Source organism: Bubalus kerabau, chromosome 9 (genome assembly GCF_029407905.1).
Source record: "Bubalus kerabau isolate K-KA32 ecotype Philippines breed swamp buffalo chromosome 9, PCC_UOA_SB_1v2, whole genome shotgun sequence".
Classification (NCBI taxonomy): Eukaryota; Metazoa; Chordata; class Mammalia; order Artiodactyla; family Bovidae; genus Bubalus; species Bubalus kerabau.
The window spans coordinates 5,807,051-5,818,574 of record NC_073632.1 but is presented as its reverse complement, the minus strand read 5'-3'; positions in this window follow the sequence as shown (position 1 = coordinate 5,818,574).

The window sequence follows — 11,524 nt, the reverse complement described above, 5'->3', positions numbered from 1 at the left end:
CAAGAGGCTAACAGTCACTGATCGGGCGGCTGAGTAGGCGCTGATCGTGGGGCTCAGTAGGAGCAGATCAACTGGCTGAGAGATGCTATTTGCATGGCTGAATAGGCACTGTTCAACCGGCTGACAGGTGCTGAACAAGAAGCTGACAGACACTGATCTCGCGGCTGATTAAGCACTGATAGCACAGCTCAGTAAGTGTTGATCAAGCGGTTTACAGGTGCCTGTAAAGCGGCTGACAGGCGCTTATCCCTCGGCTGCCTAGGCGCTTTTCAATCTGTTGAGTGGGCAGCGGTCAAGCGGCTGACTGACACTGATCAAGTGGTTGACCAGGCGCTGAATGACCAGCAGAGCAGGAAATGATCAAGCGCCTGACAGGAGAAGATCAACCGGCTGAGCGTCACTGACCGCGTGGCTGAGTAGGCTCTGTTCATGCAGCAAAGTGGGTGCTGATCTAGCGGTTGACAGGTGATGAACAATAGACAGACAGGTGTTAATCGAGCAGCTGATACGCACTGATCAACCTGCTGAAAGGTGCTGATCAAGCGGATGACAGGTGCTGATCAACTGGGTGACAGGTGCTAATGAAGCCACTCTCAGGTGCTGATCAACTGGCTGACAGGTGCTAATCAAGTGGCTGATAGGCCCTGATCAATCTGCTGACAGGTGCTGATTAACTGGCTGACAGGTGCTGATCAATTGGCTGACAGGTGCTAATCAAGTGGCTAATAGGCCCTGATCACGCTGCTGACAGGTGATTTTCAGGCGGCTGACTGGTGCTTATCGCGCGGCTGCATTGGCGCTTTTCAATGGGCTGTGTGGGCAGTGGTCAAGCAGCTGAGAGGCACTAATCAAGCGGCTGACAGGTGCTGATAAAGTCGTGGACAGGTGCTGATCAAGCGACTGATAGTCGCTGATCAAGTGGCTGACAGTACTTCTCAAGTGTCTGTCAGGCCCACATCGCACGGCTGAGTAGGCGCTGATCGCAAGTCTGAGTAGACACAGATCAAGTGGCTGAGGCGATGATCGTGCGGCTGAGTAAATGATGATCGGGTGGCTGATTAGGTGCTGGTCAAGTGGCTGCCAGGTACTTCTCAAGCGGCTGACAGGCACTGATCAAGTGGATGACCAGGAGCTGAATGACCAGCAGAGCAGGAAATGATCAAGCGGCTGACTGGTGCTGATCAACTGCCTGACAGGTTCTGATCAAGCGGCTGAGTAGGCGCTGATCGTGAAGCTGATAAGGCGATGATAAAGCGGCTGATAGTCGTTGATCAAGTGGCTGTCAGGGACAGATCGCATGGCTGAGTAGGCGCTGGTCATTGGGCTGAGTAGGCACAGATCAAGAGGATGAGGCGATGATCGCGTGGCTGAGTAAATGATCATCGTGTGGCTGATTAGGTGCTGATCAAGAGGCTGACAGGTACTTGTCAAGCGGCTGACAAGCACTGATCAGGCGGCTGTGTAGGCACTGACTGCGGGGCTCAGTAGGCACAGATCAACTGGCTGAAAGATGCTATTCGCGCGGCTGAGTCAGTGCTTTTCAATCGGCTGAGTGGAAAGTGGTCAAGCGCTGATCAAGCTGCTGACAGGTGCTTAACAAGCGGCTGACAATTGCTGATCAACTGGCTGACAGGGGCTAATCAAGCCACTGATAGGCGCTGATCAAGCGGCTGACAGGTGCTGGTCAACTGGCTGACAGGTGCTAATCAAGCGGCTGATAGGCGCACATCAAGCTGCTGACAGGTGCTGATCAAGTGGCTGACAGGTACTTGTCAAGTGGCTGACAAGCACTGATCGGGCGGCTGTGTAGGCACTGACAGCGGGGCTCAGTATGCACAGATCAACTGGCTTAAAGATGCTATTCACGCGGTTGAGTCTTTGCTTTTCAATCGGCTGAGTGGAAAGTGGTCAAGCGCTGATCAAGCTGCTGACAGGTGCATAACAAGCGGCTGACAATCGCTGATGAAGTGGCTGACAGGGGCTAATCAAGCAGCTGATAGGTGCTACTAAAGCTGCTGACAGGTGCTGATCAAGCGGTGGACAGGTTCTGATACAGCGGCTAACAGGTGCTGATAATGTGGCTGACAGTTAATGATCAAGCTGCTTATAGGTGCTGCCCTAGCGCCTGACAGTTGCTGATAAAGTGGCTGACAGGTGCAAATGAAGTGGCTGACAGGTGCTGATCAACTGGCTGACAAGTACTGATCAAGTGGCTGATAGGCCCTGATCAAGTTGCTGACAGATGCTTCTCAAGTGGCTGACAGGCGCTTATCGTGTGGATGCGTATGCGTTTATCAATCAGCTGAGTGGGCACTGGTTAAGGGGCTGACAGGCACTGATCTAGTGGTTGTCCAGGCACTGAATGACCATCAGAGCAGGAAATGATCAAGCCGCTGACAGGCGCTGATCAGCCGCCTGAGGGTCACTGATCCTGTGGTTGAGTAGGCTCTGATTACGCAGCTAAGCGGGCACTGATCAAGCTGTTGAGAGTTGCTGATATATTGGCTGACAGGTGCTGATCAAGTGGCTGACGGGTACTTCTCTAGAGGCTGACACGCGTTTATCAAGCGGCTGACAGGTGCTGATCAAGTGGCTGACAGGTGCTAATCCAGCGGCTGACACTGGCTGATCAACTGGCTGAGAGTTGCTAATGAAGCGGCTGACAGGTGTTGATCAACATGCTGACAGGTGCTTATCAAGCAGCTGATAGGTGCTGATAAAGATGCTGATAGGTGCTGATCAAGCGGCTGACAGGTTCTTCTCAAGCGGCTGACAGGCATGGACCGGGAGGCTGAGTAGGCGCTGATTGCTGGGCTCAGTACGTGCACATCAACTGACTGGGAGATGCAATTCGCGCGGCTGAGTAGGCACTCTTTAACTTTCTGACAGGTGCTGATCAAGCAGATCACCGACTCTGATAAAGAGGCTGACAGACTATGATCACGCGGCTGTGGAGGGGCTGATTCGCGGCTGAGTAGGCGCTGATCGCGCGGCTGAGAAGGCAATGATCAAGCAGGTGACAGGCACTGATGAAGCGGCTGGCAGGCACTGTTTAAGCGGCTTACAGGTGCTGATCAAGCAGCTGACAGGTGCTGATCAACTGGCTGACAGTGGCTAATGAAGCTGCTGACAGGTGTTGATCAACATGCTGACAGGTGCTAATCAAGCAGCTGATAAGTGCTGGTAAAGCTACTGACAGGTGCTGATCAAGCGGCTGATAGTTGCCGATCAACTGGCTGACAGGTTCTGATCAAGCAGCTGAGTTGGCGCTGATCGTGCACCTGATAAGGCGATGATCAAGCGGCTAACAGGCGCTGATCCAGTGGCTTACAGGTGCTGATCAACTGGCTGAGAGGTGCAGATCAACTGGCTGACAGGTGGTAATCAAGCAGTTGATAGGCGCTGATCAAGCTGCTGACAGGTGTTGATCAACTGGCTGACTGGTACTGATCAAGCGGCTGAGTAGGCGCTGATCAGGCTGCTGTTTAGGCGATGATAAAGCGGCTAACAGGCGCTGATCAATCGGCTGACAGGTGATGATAAACTGATTGACAGGTGCTGATGTAGCGGCTGACAGGTGCTGGTCAAGTTGCTGACAGGTGCTAATCAAACGGCTGATAGGCGCTCATCAAGCAGCTGACAGATGCTAATCAAGAGGCTGATAGGCGCTGATCAAGGCGCTGACAGGTGCTGATCAACTGGCTGATAGGTACTATTCAAGTGGCTGATAGGCCCTGATCAAGCTTCTGACAGGTGCTTGTCAAGCGGCTGAGAGGCACTTAACGCGCAGCTGCGTAGGTTCTTTTCAATCAGCTGAGTGGCCACTGCTCAAGTGGCTGACAGGCACTGATGAAGTGGTTGACCAGGCGCTGAATGACCAGCAGAGCAGGAAATGAACAAGTGGCTGACAGGCGCTGATCAAGCGGCTGACAGGTGCTGATAAAGTCGTTGACAGATGTTGATTTAGCGGCTGATAATCGCTGATCATGCGGCTGACAGGCGCTGATCAAGCGGCTGAAATGTGCTGATAAAGTCGTTGACAGATGCTGATCTAGCGGCTGATAATCGCTGATCAATCGGCTGACAGTACTTCGCAATCGGCTGTCAGGCACATATCGCACGGCTGGGTAGGCACTGATTCCGGGGCTGAGAAGGCACTGATCAAACGGCTGACAGGCGCTGTTTAAGTGGCTTACAGGTGCTGATCAAGTAACTGACAGGTGCTGATCAACTGGCTGACAGTTGCTAATGAAGCGGCTAACAGGTGTTGATCAACATGGTGATGACAGGTGCAAATCAAGCAGCTGATATGTGGTGATCAAGCTGCTGACAGGTGCTGATCAAGCTGCTGACAGGTGCTGATTAAGCGGCTGACAGGTGCTAATCAACTGGCTAGACAGGTGCTAAAAAAGCGGCTGATAGGCGCTGATCAAGCGGCTCACAGGTGCTGATCACCTGGCTGAGAAGTGTTAATTAAGCAGCTGATAGGTGCTGATCAAGATGCTGAACGGTGCTGATGAAGCGGCTGACAGGTGCTGATCCAGTGGCTTACAGGGGCTGATCAACTGGCTGACAGGTACTTGTCAAGCAGCTGACAGGTGCTGATCAATTGGCTGACAGGTGCTAATGAAGCGGCTGACAGGTGTTGATCAACATGCTGACAGGTGCTAATCAAGCAGCTGATAGGTGCTGATCAAGCTGCTGACAGGTGCTGATCAAGCGGATGACAGGTGCTGATCAACTGGCTGACAGGTTCTGATCAAACGGCTGAGTAGGTGCTCATCCTGCAGCTGATAATGCGATGATCAAGCGGCTAACAGGCGCTAATCCAGTGGCTTACACGCGCAGATAAACTGGCTGACAGGTGCTGATCAATGGCTGACAGGTGCTAATCAAGCAGCTGATAGGCGCTGATCAAGCTGCTGACAAGTGCTGATCAACTGGCTGACTGGTACTGATCAAGCAGCTGAGTAGGCGCTGATCATGCAGCTGATTAGGCGATGAGAATGTGGGTAACAGTCGCTGATCAAGCGGCTGACAGGTGATAATCAAGGGGCTGTCAGGTGCTGATCAAGCGGCTGATAGGCGCTTATTAAGGGGCTGACAGGTGCTGATCAACTGGCTGACAGGTACTTCTCAAGCGGCTGCCAGACACTGATCGGGCGTCTGAGTAGGCACTGATTGCGGGGCTCAGTAGGCACAGATCAACTGGACGAAAGATGCTATTCGCGCGGCTGAGTCAGTGCTTTTCAATCGGCTGAGCAGAAAGTGGTCAGGCGCTGATCAAGCTGCTGACAGGTGCTTAACAATCGGCTGACAGGTGCTAGTCAACTGGCTGACAGGGGCTAATCAAGCCACTGATAGGGGCTGATCAAGCGGCTGACAGGTGCTGATCAACTGGCTGACAGGGGCTAATCAAGCCACTGATAGGCACTGATCAAGCAGCTGACAGGTGCTGATCAAGCGACTGATAGGCGCTCATCAATCGGCTGACAGGTGCTGATCAAGCAGCTGATAGGCGCTGATCAAGGGGCTGACAGGTGCTGATCAACTGGCTGACAGATGCTAATACAGCGGCTGAGAAGCACTCATCGGGCGGCTGTGTAGGCACTGACTGCGGGGATCAGTAAGCACAGATCAACTGGCTGAAAGATGCTATTCACGCGGCTGAGTTGTTGCTTTTCATTCGGCTGAGTGGAAAGTGGTCAAGCACTGATAAAGCTGCTGACAGGTGTTAACAAGTGGATGACAATTGCTGATCAACTGGCTGACAGGTGCTAATCAAGCAGCTGATAGGCGCTGATAAAGCTGCTGACAGGTGCTGATCAACTGGATGACTGGTACTGATCAAGCAGCTGAATAAGCACTGATCATGCAGCTGATTAGGCGCTGATCAAGCGGCTGAGAGGTGCTGGTCAACTGGCTGAAAGGTGCTAATCAAGCGGCTGATAGGCGCTCATCAAGCGGCTGACAGGTGCTGATCAAGCGGCTGATAGGCGCTGATCAAGGTGCTGACAGGTGCTGATCAAGTGGCTGATATGTACTATTCAAGTGGCTGATAGGCCCTGATCAAGCTTCTGACAGGTGCTTGTCAAGCGGCTGAGAGGCACTTATCGCGAGGCTGCATAGGCACTTTTCAATCAGCTGAGTGGGCACTGGTCAAGTGGCTGACTGGCACTGAAGAAGTGGTTGACCAGGCGCTGAATGAACAGCAGAGCAGGAAATGATCAAGCGGCTGACAGGCGCGGATCAACCGGCTGAGGGTCACAGAACACGTGGCTGAGTAGGATCTGATCACGCAGCAAAGTGGTCGCTGATTAAGCAGTTGACATTTGCTCATATAGTGGCTGACAGGTGCTGATAAAGTGGCTGACAGGTACTGATCAAGCGGTTGAGTAGGCGCTGTTCGCGCAGCTGATTAGGCGATGATAAAGCGGCTGACAGGCGCTGATCAAACGGCTGACAGGTGATGGTAAAGTCTTTGACAGATGTTTATCTAGCGGTTGATAATCGCTGATCAAGCGGCTGATAGGCGCTGATCAAGCGGCTGACAGGTGCTGGTCAACTGGCTGACAGGTGCTAATCAAGCGGCTGATAGGCGCACATCAAGCTGCTGACAGGTGCTGATCAAGTGGCTGACAGGTACTTGTCAAGCGGCTGACAAGCACTGATCGGGCGGCTGTGTAGGCACTGACTGCGGGGCTCAGTAGGCACAGATCAACTGGCTGAAAGATGCTGTTCACGCGGTTGAGTCTTTGCTTTTCAATCGGCTGAGTGGAAAGTGGTCAAGCGCTGATCAAGCTGCTGACAGGTGCATAACAAGCGGCTGACAATTGCTGATCAAGTGGCTGACAGGGGCTAATCAAGCAGCTGATAGGTGCTGATAAAGCTGCTGACAGTTGCTGATCAAGCGGTTGACAGGTTCTGATACTGCGGCTAACACGTGCTGATAAAGTGGCTGACAGTTAATGATCAAGCTGCTTATAGGGGTTGCCCTAGCGCCTGACTGTTGCTGATAAAGTGGCTGACAGGTGCAAATGAAGTGGCTGACAGGTGCTGATCAACTGGCTGACAGGTACTGATCAAGTGGCTGATAGGCCCTGATCAAGTTGCTGACAGATGCTTCTCAAGTGGCTGACCGGCGCTTATCGCGTGGATGCGTAAGCGTTTATCAATCAGCAGAGTGGGCACTGGTCAAGGGGCTGACAGGCACTCATCTAGTGGTTGTCCAGGCGCTGAATGACCATCAGAGCAGGAAATGATCAAGCGCCTGACAGGAGAAGATCAACCGGCTGAGCGTCACTGACCGCGTGGCTGAGTAGGCTCTGATCTTGCAGCAAAGTGGGCGCTGATCACGCGGTTGACAGGTGATGATCAATAGACTGACAGGTGTTAATCAAGCAGCTGATACGCACTGATCAACCTGCTGACAGGTGCTGATCAAGCGGATGACAGGTGCTGATCAACTGGCTGACAGGTGCTAATGAAGCGACTCTCAGGTGCTGATCAACTGGCTGACAGGTGCTAATCAAGTGGCTGATAGGCCCTGATCAATCTGCTGATAGGTGCTGATCAAGCAGCTGATACTCGCTGCTCAAGGTGCTGACAGGTGCTGATCATCTGGCTGACAGCTGCTAATCAAGCGGCTGATAGGCGATGATCAAGGTGCTGACAGTGCTGATCAACTGGCTGAAAGGTGCCAAACAGGCAGCTCATAAGCGCTGATTGCACAGCTGAGAATGCAATGATCAAGCAGCTGACAGACACTGATCAATCTGTAGGCAGGTACTGATCAACTGGCTGACAAGTGCTAGTCAAGTAGCTGATAGGCGATGATCAAGCTGCTGACAGGTTCTGATCAAGAGGCTGACAGGTGCTGATCAACTGGCTGACAGGTGCGCATCACAGGACTGATAGGCGATGATCAAGGTGCTGACAGGTGCTGTTCAACTGGCTGACAGGTGCTAATGAAGTGGCTGACAGGTGCTGATCAACTAGCTGACAGGTGCTAATCAAGTGGCTAATAGGCCCTGATCAAGCTGCTGACAGGTGATTTTCAGGCGGCTGACTGGTGCTTATCGCGCGGCTGCATTGGTCCTTATCAATCGGCTGAATGGTCAGTGGTCAAGCAGCTGACAGGCGCAAATCAAGCGGCTGACAGGTGCTGATAAAGTCGTTGACAGGGGCTGATCAAGCAACTGATAGTCGCTGATAAAGTGGCTGACAGTACTTCTCAAGTGTCTGTCAGGCGCACATCGCCCGGCTGAGAAGGCGCTGGTCATGGGGCTGAGTAGGCACAGATCAAGAGGCTGAGGCGCTGATCGTGCGGCTGAGTAAATTATCATCGTGTTGCTGATTAGGTGCTGATCAAGTGGCTGACAGGTACTTGTCAAGCGGCTGACAAGCACTGATCGGGCGGCTGTGTAGGCAATGACTGCGGGGCTCAGTAGGCACAGATCAACTGGCTGAAAGATGCTATTCACGCGGTTGAGTCTTTGCTTTTCAATCGGCTGAGTGAAAAGTGGTCAAGCGCTGATCAAGCTGCTGACAGGTGCATAACAAGCGGCTGACAATTGCTGATCCAGTGGCTGACAGGGGCTAATCAAGCAGCTGATAGGTGCTGATAAAGCTGCTGACAGGTGCTGATTAAGCGGTTGACAGGTTCTGATACAGCGGGTAACAGGTGCTGATAATGTGGCTGACAGTTAATGATCAAGCTGCTTATAGGGGCTGCCCTAGCGCCTGACAGTTGCTGATAAAGTGGCTGACAGGTGCAAATGAAGTGGCTGACAGGTGCTGATCAACTGGCTGACAGGTACTTCTCAAGCGGCTGACAGGCACGGACCGGGCGGCTGAGTAGGCATTCATTGCGGGGCTCAGTAGGCGCAGATCAACTGGGTGAGAGATGCAATTCGCGCGGCTGAGTAGGCACTCTTCAACCTGCAGACAGTTGCTGATCAAGCGGATGACTGACTCTGATAAAGAGGCTGACAGACTATGATCACGTGGCTGTGGAGGGCCTGATTCGCGGCTGAGTAGGCGCTGATCGCGCAGCTGAGAAGGCAATGATCCAGCAGCTGACAGGCACTGATGAAGCGGCTGGCAGGTGCTGTTTAATCGGCTTACAGGTGCTGATCAAGCGGCTGACAGTTGCTGATCAACTGGCTGACAATTGCTAATGAAGCGGCTTCCAGGTGTTGATCAACATGCTGACAGGTGCTAATCAGGCAGCTGATAGGTGCTGATAAAGCTGCTGACAGGTGCTGATCAAGCGGTTGACAGGTTCTGATACAGCGGCTAACAGGTGCTGATAATGTGGCTGACAGTTAATGATCAAGCTGATTATAGGGGCTGCCCTAGCGCCTGACAGTTGCTGATAAAGTGGCTGACAGGTGCAAATGAAGTGGCTGACAGGTGCTGATCAACTGGCTGACAGGTACTGTTCAAGTGGCTGATAGGCCCTGATCAAGCTGCTGACAGGTGCTGATTAAGCGGCTGACAGGTGCTGATCAAGCGGTTGGCAGGTTCTGATACAGCGGCTAACAAGTGCTGATAATGTGGCTGACAGTTAATGATCAAGCTGCTTATAGGGGCTGCCCTAGCGCCTGACAGTTGCTGATAAAGTGGCTGAAAGGTGCTGATCAACTGGCTGACAGGTACTGATCAAGTGGCTGATAGGCCCTGATCAAGTTGCTGACAGATGCTTCTCAAGTGGCTGACAGGCACTTATCGCGTGGATGCGTATGCGTTTATCAATCAGCTGAGTGGGCACTGGTCAAGGGGCTGACAGGCACTGATCTAGTGGTTGTCCAGGCGCTGAATGACCATCAGAGCAGGAAATGATCAAGCCGCTGACAGGCGCTGATCAGCCGCCTGAGGGTGTCTGATCCTGTGGCTGAGTAGGCTATGATTACGCAGCTAAGCGGGCACTGATCAAGCTGCTGACAGGTGCTGATTAAGCGGCTGACAGGTGCTGATCAAGCGGTTGGCAGGTTCTGATACAGCGGCTAACAAGTGCTGATAATGTGGCTGACAGTTAATGATCAAGCTGCTTAGAGGGGCTGCCCTAGCGCCTGACAGTTGCTGATAAAGTGGCTGAAAGGTGCAAATGAAGTGGCTGACAGGTGCTGATCAACTGGCTGACAGGTACTGATCAAGTGGCTGATAGGCCCTGATCAAGTTTCTGACCGATGCTTCTCAAGTGGCTGACAGGCGCTTATCGCGTGGATGCGTATGCGTTTATCAATCAGCTGAGTGGGCACTGGTCAAGGGGCTGACAGGCACTGATCTAGTGGTTGTCCAGGCGCTGAATGACCATCAGAGCAGGAAATGATCAAGCCGCTGACAGGCGCTGATCAGCCGCCTGAGGGTGTCTGATCCTGTGGCTGAGTAGGCTATGATTACGCAGCTAAGCGGGCACTGATCAAGCTGTTGAGAGTTGCTGATATATTGGCTGACAGGTGCTGATAATGTGGCTGACAGGTACTGATCAAGCTGCTGACACGCGTTTATCAAGCGGCTGACAGGTGCTGATCAAGTGGCTGACAAGTACTTCTCAAGAGGCTGACAGTCACTGATCGGGCGGCTGAGTAGGTGCTGATCGTGGGGCTCAGTTAGAGCAGATCAACTGGCTGAGAGATGCTATTTGCGCAGCTGAATAGGCACTGTACAAACGGCTGACAGGTGTTGATCAAGCAGCTGACAGACACTGATCTCGCAGCTGATTAAGCACTGATAGTGCAGCTCAGTAAGTGTCGATCAAGCGGTTTACAGGTGCTTGTAAAGCGGCTGACAGGCGCTTATCGCTCGGCCGCGTAGGCGCTTTTCAATCTGCTGAGTGGGCAGTGGTCAAGCGGCTGACTGACACTGATCAAGTGGTTGACCAGGCGCTGAATGACCAGTAGAGCAGGAAATGATCAAGCGCCTGACAGGAGAAGATCAACCGGCTGAGGGTCACTGACCGCGTGGCTGAGTAGGCTCTGTTCATGCAGCAAAGTGGGCGCTGATCTAGCGGTTGGCAGGTGATGATCAATAGACTGACAGGTGTTAATCAAGCAGCTGATACGCACTGATCAACCTGCTGACAGGTGCTGATCAAGCGGATGACAGGTGCTGATCAACTGGCTGACAGGTGCTAATGAAGCGACTCTCAGGTGCTGATCAATTGACTGACAGGTGCTAATCAAGTGGCTGGTAGGCCCTGATCAATCTGCTGACAGGTGCTGATCAACTGGCTGACAGGTGCTGATGAAGCAGCTGATACTCACTGCTCAAGGTGCTGACAGGTGCTGATCAACTGGCTGACAGGTGCTAAACAAGCAGCTGATAGGTGCTGATTGCGCAGCTGAGAATGCAATGATCAAGCAGCTGACAGGCACTGATCAATCGGTAGGCAGGTGCTGATCAACTGGCTGACAAGTGCTAATCAAGTAGCTGATAGGCGATGATCAAGCTGCTGACAGGTTCTGATCAAGAGGCTGACAGGTGCTGATCAACTGGCTGACAGGTGCTAATGAAGCGGCTG